The sequence below is a fragment of the Danio rerio genome, chromosome 20 (genome assembly GCF_049306965.1).
Source record: "Danio rerio strain Tuebingen ecotype United States chromosome 20, GRCz12tu, whole genome shotgun sequence".
NCBI classification, from domain to species: domain Eukaryota; kingdom Metazoa; phylum Chordata; class Actinopteri; order Cypriniformes; family Danionidae; genus Danio; species Danio rerio.
Window position 1 is genome coordinate 31,793,157 of NC_133195.1, and position 11,676 is coordinate 31,804,832.

The window sequence follows — 11,676 nt, forward strand, 5'->3', positions numbered from 1 at the left end:
TGAACATTGGGTTCTTCAATGTAGATACCTTTGTGTGACATAACGTTTGTCATTGTTAATTGCACAGCAACTTTATTGGCGCTGATTAGCAGAATTAAGTAGATTCGTCTAGTGTGATGTTTGTTGAGGCAAATGTTATTGCATCTAAATTCATAACATGTAATATTTGGCTAATTTCAGTTTACAGCATACCCTTTATATCTCTTTAAATACTGTATGTATCCTTTGACCATCAGGATGTCTGAAGAAGATCTTGAAGCCGATCTTAAAGTAAATTTGTTTTTTATAAAGTGACTAGATTGTGAAGTTAAAGTGAGTTCAGGTTTTGTATTTTTAAAGTAGATTAGAGTACAAAGTAAGTTAGATTTTAATTAAAAATAGCAGATTTTGAAGGATAAACCTAATTCAAATTTGTTAATTTAGTAGATTGTAAAGTGAGTATGAGTTTGTATTTGTAAATTGAGTTGATTGTAAAGGGAGTACAGGTTTATGTGTGCCAAATAAGTATGCGTATGTTCATACAACATGTAGGTGTTTGTAAAGTGAAGAGATGGTTGAATTTATGGTCAGAGCAAGTTTATGTTTGTAAAGTAGATCATAAAGTGTAGAGAGGGTCACTCTTAATCCAAAGTTTAGAATTTCTTTAATTGAATTAATGTATTGTTGCCACAAAAAGTGAATAAGAATACTTTTTCAGTTATTTTAATAATTTAACAATTTGTTTCCATTCCCTGTGATCAAGAGACCAAAATTTTTACTTCTTAAGAATCTGCACAAATTAGCAATCATTTTAGAAGTTGCTTCAACTAGGGATCCACTGTAGCTTCAAATAAAACAAGAAAAAGTACAGTCTTGGTCTAAAGCTTTAAGACTCTACTTAATTAAGCAAAAATGCATTCTGCAATACATATGACTTAAAAATTATAACCATATCCAAATTAAAGGCACAATATATACAGTTTTATACAGTGCATCCGGAAATTATTCATAGCGCTTCACTTTTTCCACATTTTTTGATGTTCCAGCCTATTCCAAAATGAATTAAATTCATTTATTTCCTTAAAATTCTACACGCAATACCCCATAATGACAATGTGAAAAAAGATTTTTTGAAATGGCTGCAAATTTATTATAAATACAAAACCTGAAAAATGACATGTACATAAGTATTCACAGCCTTTGTCATGATCATTCTTAAGATGTTTCAGCAGCTTAATTGGAGTTCACCTGTGGTAAATTCAGTTGATTGGTCATGATTTGAAAAGGCATACGTCTATATAAGGTCCAGGGTTGACAGTGCATGTCAAAGCACAACTCAAGCATGAAGACAAAGGAATTGTCTGTTGACCTCTAAGACATGATTGTCTCGAGGCACAAGGCTGGAGAAGGTTATAGAACAATTTCTGATGCTCTGAAAGTTCCAACGAGCACAGTGGCCGCCATCATCCGTAAGTGTAAGATGTTTGGAACCACCAGGACTCTTTCTAGAGCTAGCCGACCATCTAAGCTGAGTGATCGGGGGAGAAGGGCCTTGGTTAGTGAGGTGATCAACAACCCGGTGGTCACTCTGTCTGAGCTCTAACGTTCTTCTGTGGAGAGAGGAGAACCTTACAGAAGGACAACCATCTGTGCAGCAATCCACCAATCAGGCCTGTATGGCAGACGATAGCCACTCCCTGCCTGGAATTTGCCAAAGGGCATCTGAAGGACTCTCAGACCATAAGAAACAAAATTCTCTTCTCTGATGAGAGGAAATTTGAACTCTTTGGAAGGAATGTCAGGTGTTACGTTTGAAGAAAACCAGGCACCGCTCATCACCAGGCTAATACCATCCCAACGGTGAAGCATGGTGGTGGCAGCATCATGCTGTGCTGATGTTTTTTTAGCAGCAGGAACTGGAAGACTAGTCAGGATAGAGGTAAAGATGAATGCAGCAAAATTTTTCTGAATGAAAATCTGCTTCAGAGTGCTCTTGCCCTCAGACTGGGCGATGGTTTTTCTTCCAGCAGGACAATGACCCAAAGCACACTACTAAAATATCAATGGGGTGGCTTCACAACAACTCTGTAAATGTCCTTGAGTGGCTCAGCCAGAGCCCAGACCTAAATCCTATTGAACATCTCTGGAGAGATCTGAAAATGGTTGTATACCGTCACTTCCCATCCAAGCTGATAGAGCTTGAGAGGTACTGCAAAGAGGAGCTGCCAAAAATTCCCAAAGACAGGTGTGCTAAGTTTGTGGCATCATATTCAAAAAGGCTTGCGGCATTGCTGCCAAAGGTGCATCAACAAATTATTGAGCAAAGGCTGTGAATACGTATGTACATGTTATTTTTTTAGGTTTTTATTTTTGATAAATTTGTAACAATTTCAAAAAATTTTTTTTTCACATTGTCATTATGGGTTATTGTTTGTAGAATTGTGAGGAAATAAATGAATTTATTCCATTTTGGAATAAGGCTCTAACATAAAACAATGTGGAAAAAGTGAAGTGGAATGAATATTTACAATAATCCGGATGCATTGTATTTTGCTGACATATGCCACATTATGACAATTTTTTTAAGAATGTTCAAATAAAGAGAAAAAAGTATTTTTAACTAGTTTTACAAACGGTTTCCTATATGTCACCTTGCTAACGATGCCATACACCGTTGATCAGCATTATAATAAAACCATAAAATGAATGGAGTATATAAAACAGGACTGTTTTTGTCAGCAGGATCATGACTGGAAGAACCATACGTAGTTGGTTGACTGTAGCATAATAAAAGCTCTACTGTTTTAGCAGTCTCAGATTCAGCTTTACCCTGTTTCATAACACCATGATGATAAGAGTTGTACACTTAAGCTCATTCATGAACATGATTTCTGCAAAGGATGTACTATAATGTATTAAATGAAATCTAATAGATATAAAACTAATTTGTGAAGGATATTTCAAGCATCACATGGCATTTAAGAATGGGAAGAATTTCCGAACATTCAGCTTTGCCAGCACACAAATAAATGACATTTACAAAAGTATCGTCTTGGCAGTTTTTTTGAACAGACGTTTGTTAACCTCATTGCTTTTGTAGCCTGTCCTCAGGATGTAGTTAAAATTCAGTCTTGCCTGTTCTTTTTTACTCGTGTCATTTAAAAATGGCTTTGACATCACTGCACTCTGGCAAACTGATTAATTCTCATCTGCTAGTTACGTACTTATCGCAGCATTAGCTTTCCCAGAGAAGTGGAAACATCTGTATACTTTCTACAGAAGCACAGTCTTGTTGATCCAAGCGGCAGGAGGCCACATGCCGTCACCATTCCTGAAGGCTTTCACCATTAGGCTACTGTTGTCAATGATCTTATCATTAACCAGGCCAGACTGCCATCACTTGACTCCATCAAACCAGACAGGGTTTTCTAATGGCCTTTTACCCACTTTAGTCTGATCTGAGCATTAGGCTTCTTTACGTTTTCAGAGAATATGAGTATTTTAAATATCTTTAAAGTAGCAATGGTAACACTTTACAATAAGGTTGTATTAATGCATTTACTAACATGAACAAACAATGAACAATACATTTATTAAACTATTTGTTCATGTTAGTTAATGATAGTTAATAAAAATACAATTGTTCATCGTTAGTTCATGTTATCTCACAGTGTATTAACTAATGTTTAAAAGCATGAATTTGGATGTTAATGATACATTGGTAAATATTGAACTACAATCAATAAATTCAGCAAAAGTACATTCATTCATTCATTCATTTTCTTTTCGACTTAGTCTCTTTATTAATCTAGGGTCACCACAGCGTAATGAACCGCCGACTTATCCAGCATATGTTTTACGCAGCAGATGCCCTTCCAGCTGCAACCCATCACTGGGAAACACCCATACACACTTATTCGCACATACACACTTTCTCACACATACACAACAGACAATTTAGCCTACCCAATTCACCTATAGCGCATTTCTTTGGACTTGTGGGGGAAACTGGAGCATCCAGAGGAAACTCACACGAACACGGAGATGCTGTTTTGTCACCTTGTGGAGTTTTAAATTTAAGTTTACTTTTATGCCTAAAGCAATTTGGTTATGTAATAAATGTAGTTAATCGATGGATTATTATCATTTGTTATTATATTATTTTTAGTAGATTATTATTAATATATTATTATTTTTAATTATTATTTTTTCATTATAAATGATTATTATTTTTTATTATTATATTTCTTTTCTTTACAGTGTTTGTTTGTGTACTTGATGTTAAGTGCAGGTGTTAAGTGTGTCATTGTTATGTGAAGCACCCCCATGTCCGAATGAATTGCCTAAATGAATTGCCCCAAGGTGATTAATAATGCTTTTAACTAAGCTAAACTAAACTAAACTAAACTAAACTAAACTAAACTAAACTAAACTAAACTAAACTAAATATGATTATTTTATGCATTTCATAAGATGAACCCTTTAATTTTAATGATCCAACCATAAAAACGATATCCGCAGCAAAGCTCTATGTCCTCATCTACCTGTTTTAAAATTTTAAATATGAATAACTATCACAGACTTACATATTTTTCCTTTTATTTGTAAATCAGAACACAATTTAAAGAATATTTCATTAGGGATGGGCCAGTATAAGATTTTAATAAAACTTTAGGTTAACCTTGAAAAAACATATTATGGTTTAATTGTGATTACTTCTGCTCTAAAGGATATTCTTTTTAAATATCTAAGTAAAAAACAAGAGCTTTTCCCCCCTTTGAACACAATATATTTTATTTTGAGAAACATTTAAAATATTTTGGAGCAGGCTAAATGTCAGGCTAAATAATTCTAATAAATCATTGACTTCTGCTGTCTTCATTATTTTTAAAAACAGATTTCTTCACAATTTAAAATCAATTTAAAATAACATCTTTAAATATCTTTTCTGCTGGAAAAACTGTTGTCCTAAAAAACTTAAAACAAAGTTTTAAAACCTCGACTTTTTCAAACCGCAGTTTGCCTTGAAAACAATTATCGTCTCATGCCTATATGCTACAGTACCTGGTTCATTGGGTTGTCTATTATAACCCTATTGTCCAAACAACTTATTTAACTATGGCTTATCTGTATAAGACGACATGAATGTTCAATTTCCATGTCCTCTTGATATACAACTGAACATTCCACCTACACATACACAAACATTCCAATCCCAATCCTAAGTACCAACTGTAATAAACATGACTGCACCACCCATATTTGGGGATATTGGAAGTTCACCTGCCATGCCCACATTCCTGACATTGTTGCGTACTATAGGAAAATATCCTAGGAGACATTTACACACACACACACACACACACACACACACACACACACACACACACACACACACACACACACACGCACACACACACACACACACACACACACACACACTCTCTGAGTCATTCGAAACAGAGCAGCCGACAGAACATCACTTTTATTTATGCTGTTTCACTGAGCCAACGAGACGTTTCAGTAGAGCAAGTTAGGAAACTAGTTGTCTCGGCAGGAGGATGCTTCTGAGTCATTTCTTTAATAGCCTCTGGGTTCAAACTTACTCAGAACTGTGCTGTCCTGCAAACTGTTACCTTGAAGAACTGGCCCAGACGTGCTTGACATCCCAAGCCCCAATCATTGTACATCAACAACTACGTAATTAGTGAGAAATCTTTCTCGTGTCTTGCACAGACTAGGTGTAAAAGGGGTGTCGTCTTTGTTTTAGGACATAGACAATTCTATAGAATACAAAAAAACATGTTTTATAAAATTATCGGTTGTGTGTTGTCTTAGACCCGACTCATGGCCGAGAATTAGGTTTATCAAGTCTGTCCTCCCTGACTCATCATCCCTCTTTTTAACTTCATGAAAAAAAATCTATCAGCAGGCATGCTTAGTCTAAATAAGATCACCATCATATTATTTAAACTTTGTTTTGTTAAGTTGCAAAACTCACTGTGTGCCGACACCTCTGCATAAAAGGCTATTACGCCAGCTTCACAACGCATGAGCGGTGTGTGTGCAGCTCGGCAATATTTTCGGCGTCCATGTTCACAAACGGGACTTACTGTACACCAGCAGCAGAGCAGCATGTCAGCGTCAGCAGGAGAGGTGCATGCGTGGGGCGTGCGGGTATGTGGGACCCATCTGGGATTGCCCATGTGGATTGCCACAGTGACCACAGTGTACCCATCTTCTGATAGCTACTTCCATCAGGATAACAGGCCAATATGGACCAAAGTCTCTGAGAAATTTTTCGAGTAACTTGTTGAATTTATGCCATGAAGGATTAAGACAGTACTGAAGGCAAATATAATTTTGGCCCATTCCTCCTGACAGAATTGGTGTAACTGAGTCAGATTTGTTGGCTGTCTTGCTCGCACAAGCTTTTCAACTCTGCCCACAAATTTTCTATAGGATGGAGGTCAGGGCTTTGTGATGACCACTCCAAAACATTCTCTCTGTTGTCCTTAAAACACTTTTTTAACTAATTTGGCAGTATGCTTAGGGTCATGGTCTGTTTGGAAGTCCCATTTGTGGCCAAGTTTTAACTTCCTGGCTGATGTCTTGAGATGTTGCTTCAGTATTTCTACATACTGTAATGTTCTTTCTTCATGATGCCATCTATGCTGTGAAGTGGACAAGTCCCTCCTGCAGCAAAACAGCCCCACAACATGATGCTGCCGCCCCCATACTTCACAGTTGGGATGGTGTTCCAAGGCTTGTGAGCTGTCCACTTTGTTCTCCAATTGTAACACTGGTCATTATGGCCAAACAGTTCAATCTTAGTTCCATCAGACCACAGGACATGTCTCCAAAATTATTCTTTTTCCCAGTGTAATTTAGCAAATTGTAATCTGCCTCCAACTAACTTAAATGTTGTCAGTTAGCCAATCAGAAACATCCAAAACCTTAACACCATCATCTAAGCTTTTTCAGAGGCATAATAATCTTATTGTATGTAAACTTGACTTATCTTGAAATATATTTACTTGAAATATATCTCTCATTATTCTGCTATTAAGCATAACAGAAACAATTTTGATAATCCTAACTTACCTACAAGATAATAAGTTTAGTCACATTAACATCTGACTGTTTTTTAAATGGTTATGTGCCTTTTTATATATGTATAAACTTCTGGTTTCAACTGTATTTATATACATGATAGCTGCAGTTTTCAGCTTAAGTGAACACCAGAGGCAGTAAAGAACAACTTTTATGGGAGATCGCACAACATCATTTTCATCTAAAATCTGATCTGATCTGTTTTTATGTTTCATTAGTTCATTTACAAGAGAACCATGTTTTGTCGACATGAAAATTGGGAAAATGGGTTTGAAAATTACTTTCTAATTATTGAAAATAGTAATTTATATCATTATTGATAAACTATGGAAATGTGTCAATTGTTCAGTTTGTAGGTATGTGTGAGAACTGGACAATCAAAACAACATTGCTGGACTGCAGAAACTTGTTTGTGTTTTTCAGGTATTCGAGTAATTACCTGAGCAAGATAATTGGTTTGTTAATTTCCATATAGTATGTGTGGCTTCTCTACACTGTACATGTAGTAGTCTTGCTTGTTCATCTACAGTGTTGCACTTTTGAGTATTAGTCACATGATATATAGTTGGTCAAATAGCTTAAAGCCATAACAAGCTAAAATGGCATGGTTGCTTTAGCAAATGTAACTTTACGCATATGATAAACCGTTAGTGACTTGTCAGCCTTTGGATTTATGAAATACTGAGAAATGTACAGATCCCAAGGTCACGTTTATCCATTTCTGAGAAACCTGAACCCACTTTGGAGGGACACTTACAAGACATTTCACTTTAAAACAAGAAAGAATTGACATACTGATTTATTGGTAAAATGTCCCCACATGCATATTTTCATGAGACTGGACTAATTTATGTGTTTGATGTTTTGCACAGAATCTATGCCTATTGATAATTCTATATCCTTGACAAAATGTTTACATCATTGCTTTAATGAACTTTCCTTTGTATGCCTTTTATATACATATTTCTTACAAAAAAGTTGTTGAATGATTTGAAAAATGAGGTATTTGGTATCCATTCAGGGCCACATTGTGCATTAAAACACAACTACAGTACTGAGGTTGGCTGTGTAGAAATGGAATGGCAATAATTTTCATGAATTGGAAAGACGCAATGTTTTATGTGAGTGTGAACTAAATTGAGACGTTTTAAGCAAGTTAATTTTGGAAATACAATATTCATGGTGAAGTTTAAACTTATGGTGACTGAATTATAGTCATTGGTACTACAGTATGTTGTCGACATTTTGCATGTCTATAGCTTTGAAAATTAATGCTGAAAGATCAAGTTCCCACAAAAGGAATGTGACTGATTTATGACATCACTCTCCAGCACAATATCAGCAGTGTTTCCAGGATCTGCAGGTTTTGATTAAGATGACCTTTGTTTTCTGATATTGCTGCACTGTCTATATTTAGGAATTCCGTTGCTTTTTGGCTACACTGCATGTAATGGAATGAAAGTCATTTTATTTATCTGACTTTTGCAAAGTGTGGGTGTGTTTATGCCGTTGCTAAGAGTTACTGTGACTTGAAGATCTAACACTGTGAGATACCTGACAAAACAGAGACATCTGGTAGACCACAGCAAGGACATTAGATAAGGAAAACCCTCAGCTGTGAACTCTTACTTAAATTGTTAAACGATTAAGGATGTAGACTACCCAATAATACTAATAAAAAACAAGGATGACACATTTTATTTTATCTAAAATATGAAATAAAGTATAAAATAATATATGAAATAAAATAATGCATTAAATGTGCATATGGTGGCACAGTGGTTAGCCCTGTCACCTCACAGCAAGAAGGTCATTGGTTCGAACCTTGGCTTTGTCAGTTGACGTTTTTGTGTGTAGATTGTATGTTCTCCGTGTGTTCGCGTAGGTTTCCTCCAGGTGCTCTGGTTTTCCCAAAAGTCCAAAGACATGCTCTATAGGTTGATTGAATAAGCTTAAATTGTATGCTGGGATAACATGTGCTGGATAAGTTGGTGGTTCATTTCGCTGTGGCAACCCCTGATAAATAAGGTACTAAGCCGGAAAATTAATGAATAAAAAAATGTGCACAATGGGCCTTCTTCATAGACAATGATTAATTTCCACAGTTTCCATTGTAACAAAATTGCAGAACCCTTTAATTTCTTTCTCTTCTGAGTTCTGACTAACATAATCAGTATTTTTATCTAAATTTTATTACTGTTTTAAAAAGTTACAAAAAAAAAAAGTGTACTTTTTCTTTTGCTACGGGGGCACATGGGAAATTCATTCAAAATTTCATTCAATTCAAATTAATACTATAGGCATTTACAAAACTATTATGGTTATGATGCTACTGATTATGAGGACCCTGAAAATGCAAAAAGGTTTAAAATGAGTTTTTTAAATGCTCATGACAATCATTACCAGCTGAATCTCACAGCAATTTCCTCCTGTAAGCATTTTTCACCTTGAATGTTTGTAAAGTAGAGCATTGTTCAACTTTTGAACACTCTTAGTGCTTTTTCAATCCCATAATTCCTGTAGATCATATATTTATTATAAGGTGTGGTCACATTTAGCATAGTTCTGCAAAATTTTGCAGGCAAAATCTTGTCCTATTCTAATAGAAATTCACATGAAGCAGAGTTGCACATTTGCTAGTGTTGGTCATGCATTTCACCATTCTGACCAGTTCAGAGAGCTACAACGCTGACAATAGATAATGGGCCTTTTTACATTCATATAGACTGAACAATATTTTTAGTTTTTTCCTGTAGTCATTGTATCAAGACTAAGATTGTATAAGATTCTAACTCACAGCGGGGAAAATAAGTATTGAACATGTCATGTTTTTTCCTTGGAATAATTTTCTAAAGCAGCCACTGACATGAAATTAAACCAGATTTTGGGAAACCCAAACAATCTGAACATGAAAAAAAATATATCTATAATAACAATAGAATGACACTAGCAGAAAGTACTGAACTACTAAAATGTATTTAATACTTTATATAAAATACTTTTTTTAATGATGGCAGCTTAAAGACGCCTCTCATATGGAAAATGACGTCACATGCATTGCTCAGGTGTAAGTTTTTTTTCACAGATCTCAACAGTGTGTAAAACTCTTGATGGTTCTGTGGGTCTTGCCTATCAAATCTGATCTTTATTTTGTATTTTATATTGGATCCGAGTCAGATGATTGGCTGGGCTATTCTACAGCTTTCTTTCTCTGAATGAATTTGAGAGTTTCCTTGGCTCTGTTTTAGATCATTGTCTTGCTGAAATGTCCACTCTGGTTTTATCTTCATCATCCTGATGATGTAGATGTTGGACTGAAGCAGCTGATAATAATTTAGAATAAGGAAAGGCAGAGGGTTGCTGAAAAACTACTGAGAGATTTCAACTGCTGTCTGGGCTTTCACTGACTTTCTACAGCTCCTTTTCTTCATGTGTTCTATACTTTTTCCCTCTGTCATTTCATTGTATTATTCATAACTTAAATTGTAAACTACTTAGATTTGTTTTCTTAGCATATTTGGATTTCTTTGGTTATTATCAACATCAGAGAAAATTTTCAAGTCTTGAGAAAAATGGTGATTTGTAATACATATACTCTGCTGTATATATTGACCTGATTCTGCAATGCAGAAGTAAGCACTTATATGATTGTTTTAGGAATTCTGATTCATTAGCCTATGGAGGAAATGACTTGGAATTACAAACAGCAATAAACATCAAACTCCTTTCTCTGACAACAAGTGTGTTTATGAATGTACATAAAAATAATATAATAAAAAAACACTAGTTTACAACATTTTATGGCTAAAAGTCAAAGGCATTCTGCCAATAATGTTTGAACGACTGTGCCGGCTCTTTCGTGAAATAATAAGGTCAATATTCTTGTTTTGTCATTGATACGAAACATCTATCTATATCTTGTTTCCCGACACTATACAAAATGAAATAATCCATTAGTACATCCCATTACCTGATATTATTTACAAATCACCAAATAAAAATATGGCCATGCACATCATTTTTTGGTTTCTGAATTCAATTGTAAATCCAGATTGAATTAATTTGAAATCACGGATTATGTAAATAAAATACTATTTGGATTATACACCTAAATACAATACAGTATGTGCACATACATGTGACTGCACAAACAAACTCACTTTTTGAACATCTGCCCGAGCTCAGGCAAGATAAAAGATGCAGAAGAATAACACCCTCATGCTGAGTAATGTTGTCTCGCTTGCGGTTTTTCCCTGTCAAACTATCTTTTTCTTTTATCCTTCCTGCTGCATCTGAGAGGAAACGATGAGCTGTGGGAAGGGGTGTAATGAATAATGCGTGAGAAAACAATTTTAAAGCACATGTGCTGTCACGACAGGTTTAGCTCAAACTGTTGTTTTTTGGACATTGAGCGTCGTCTCTACACAGCAACAGACAATTGAGTTGTGGTGAATATATTCATGTCTTCACCAAGGATATAGCATTTTTTTTCACCCCCCAAAGGCATGCATCCTTCAACATGTTGATTCTTGGGGCAGCTGAGCTTTCATCAGCTTTATTAAAGACGTTTTGATGAAAAAAAGT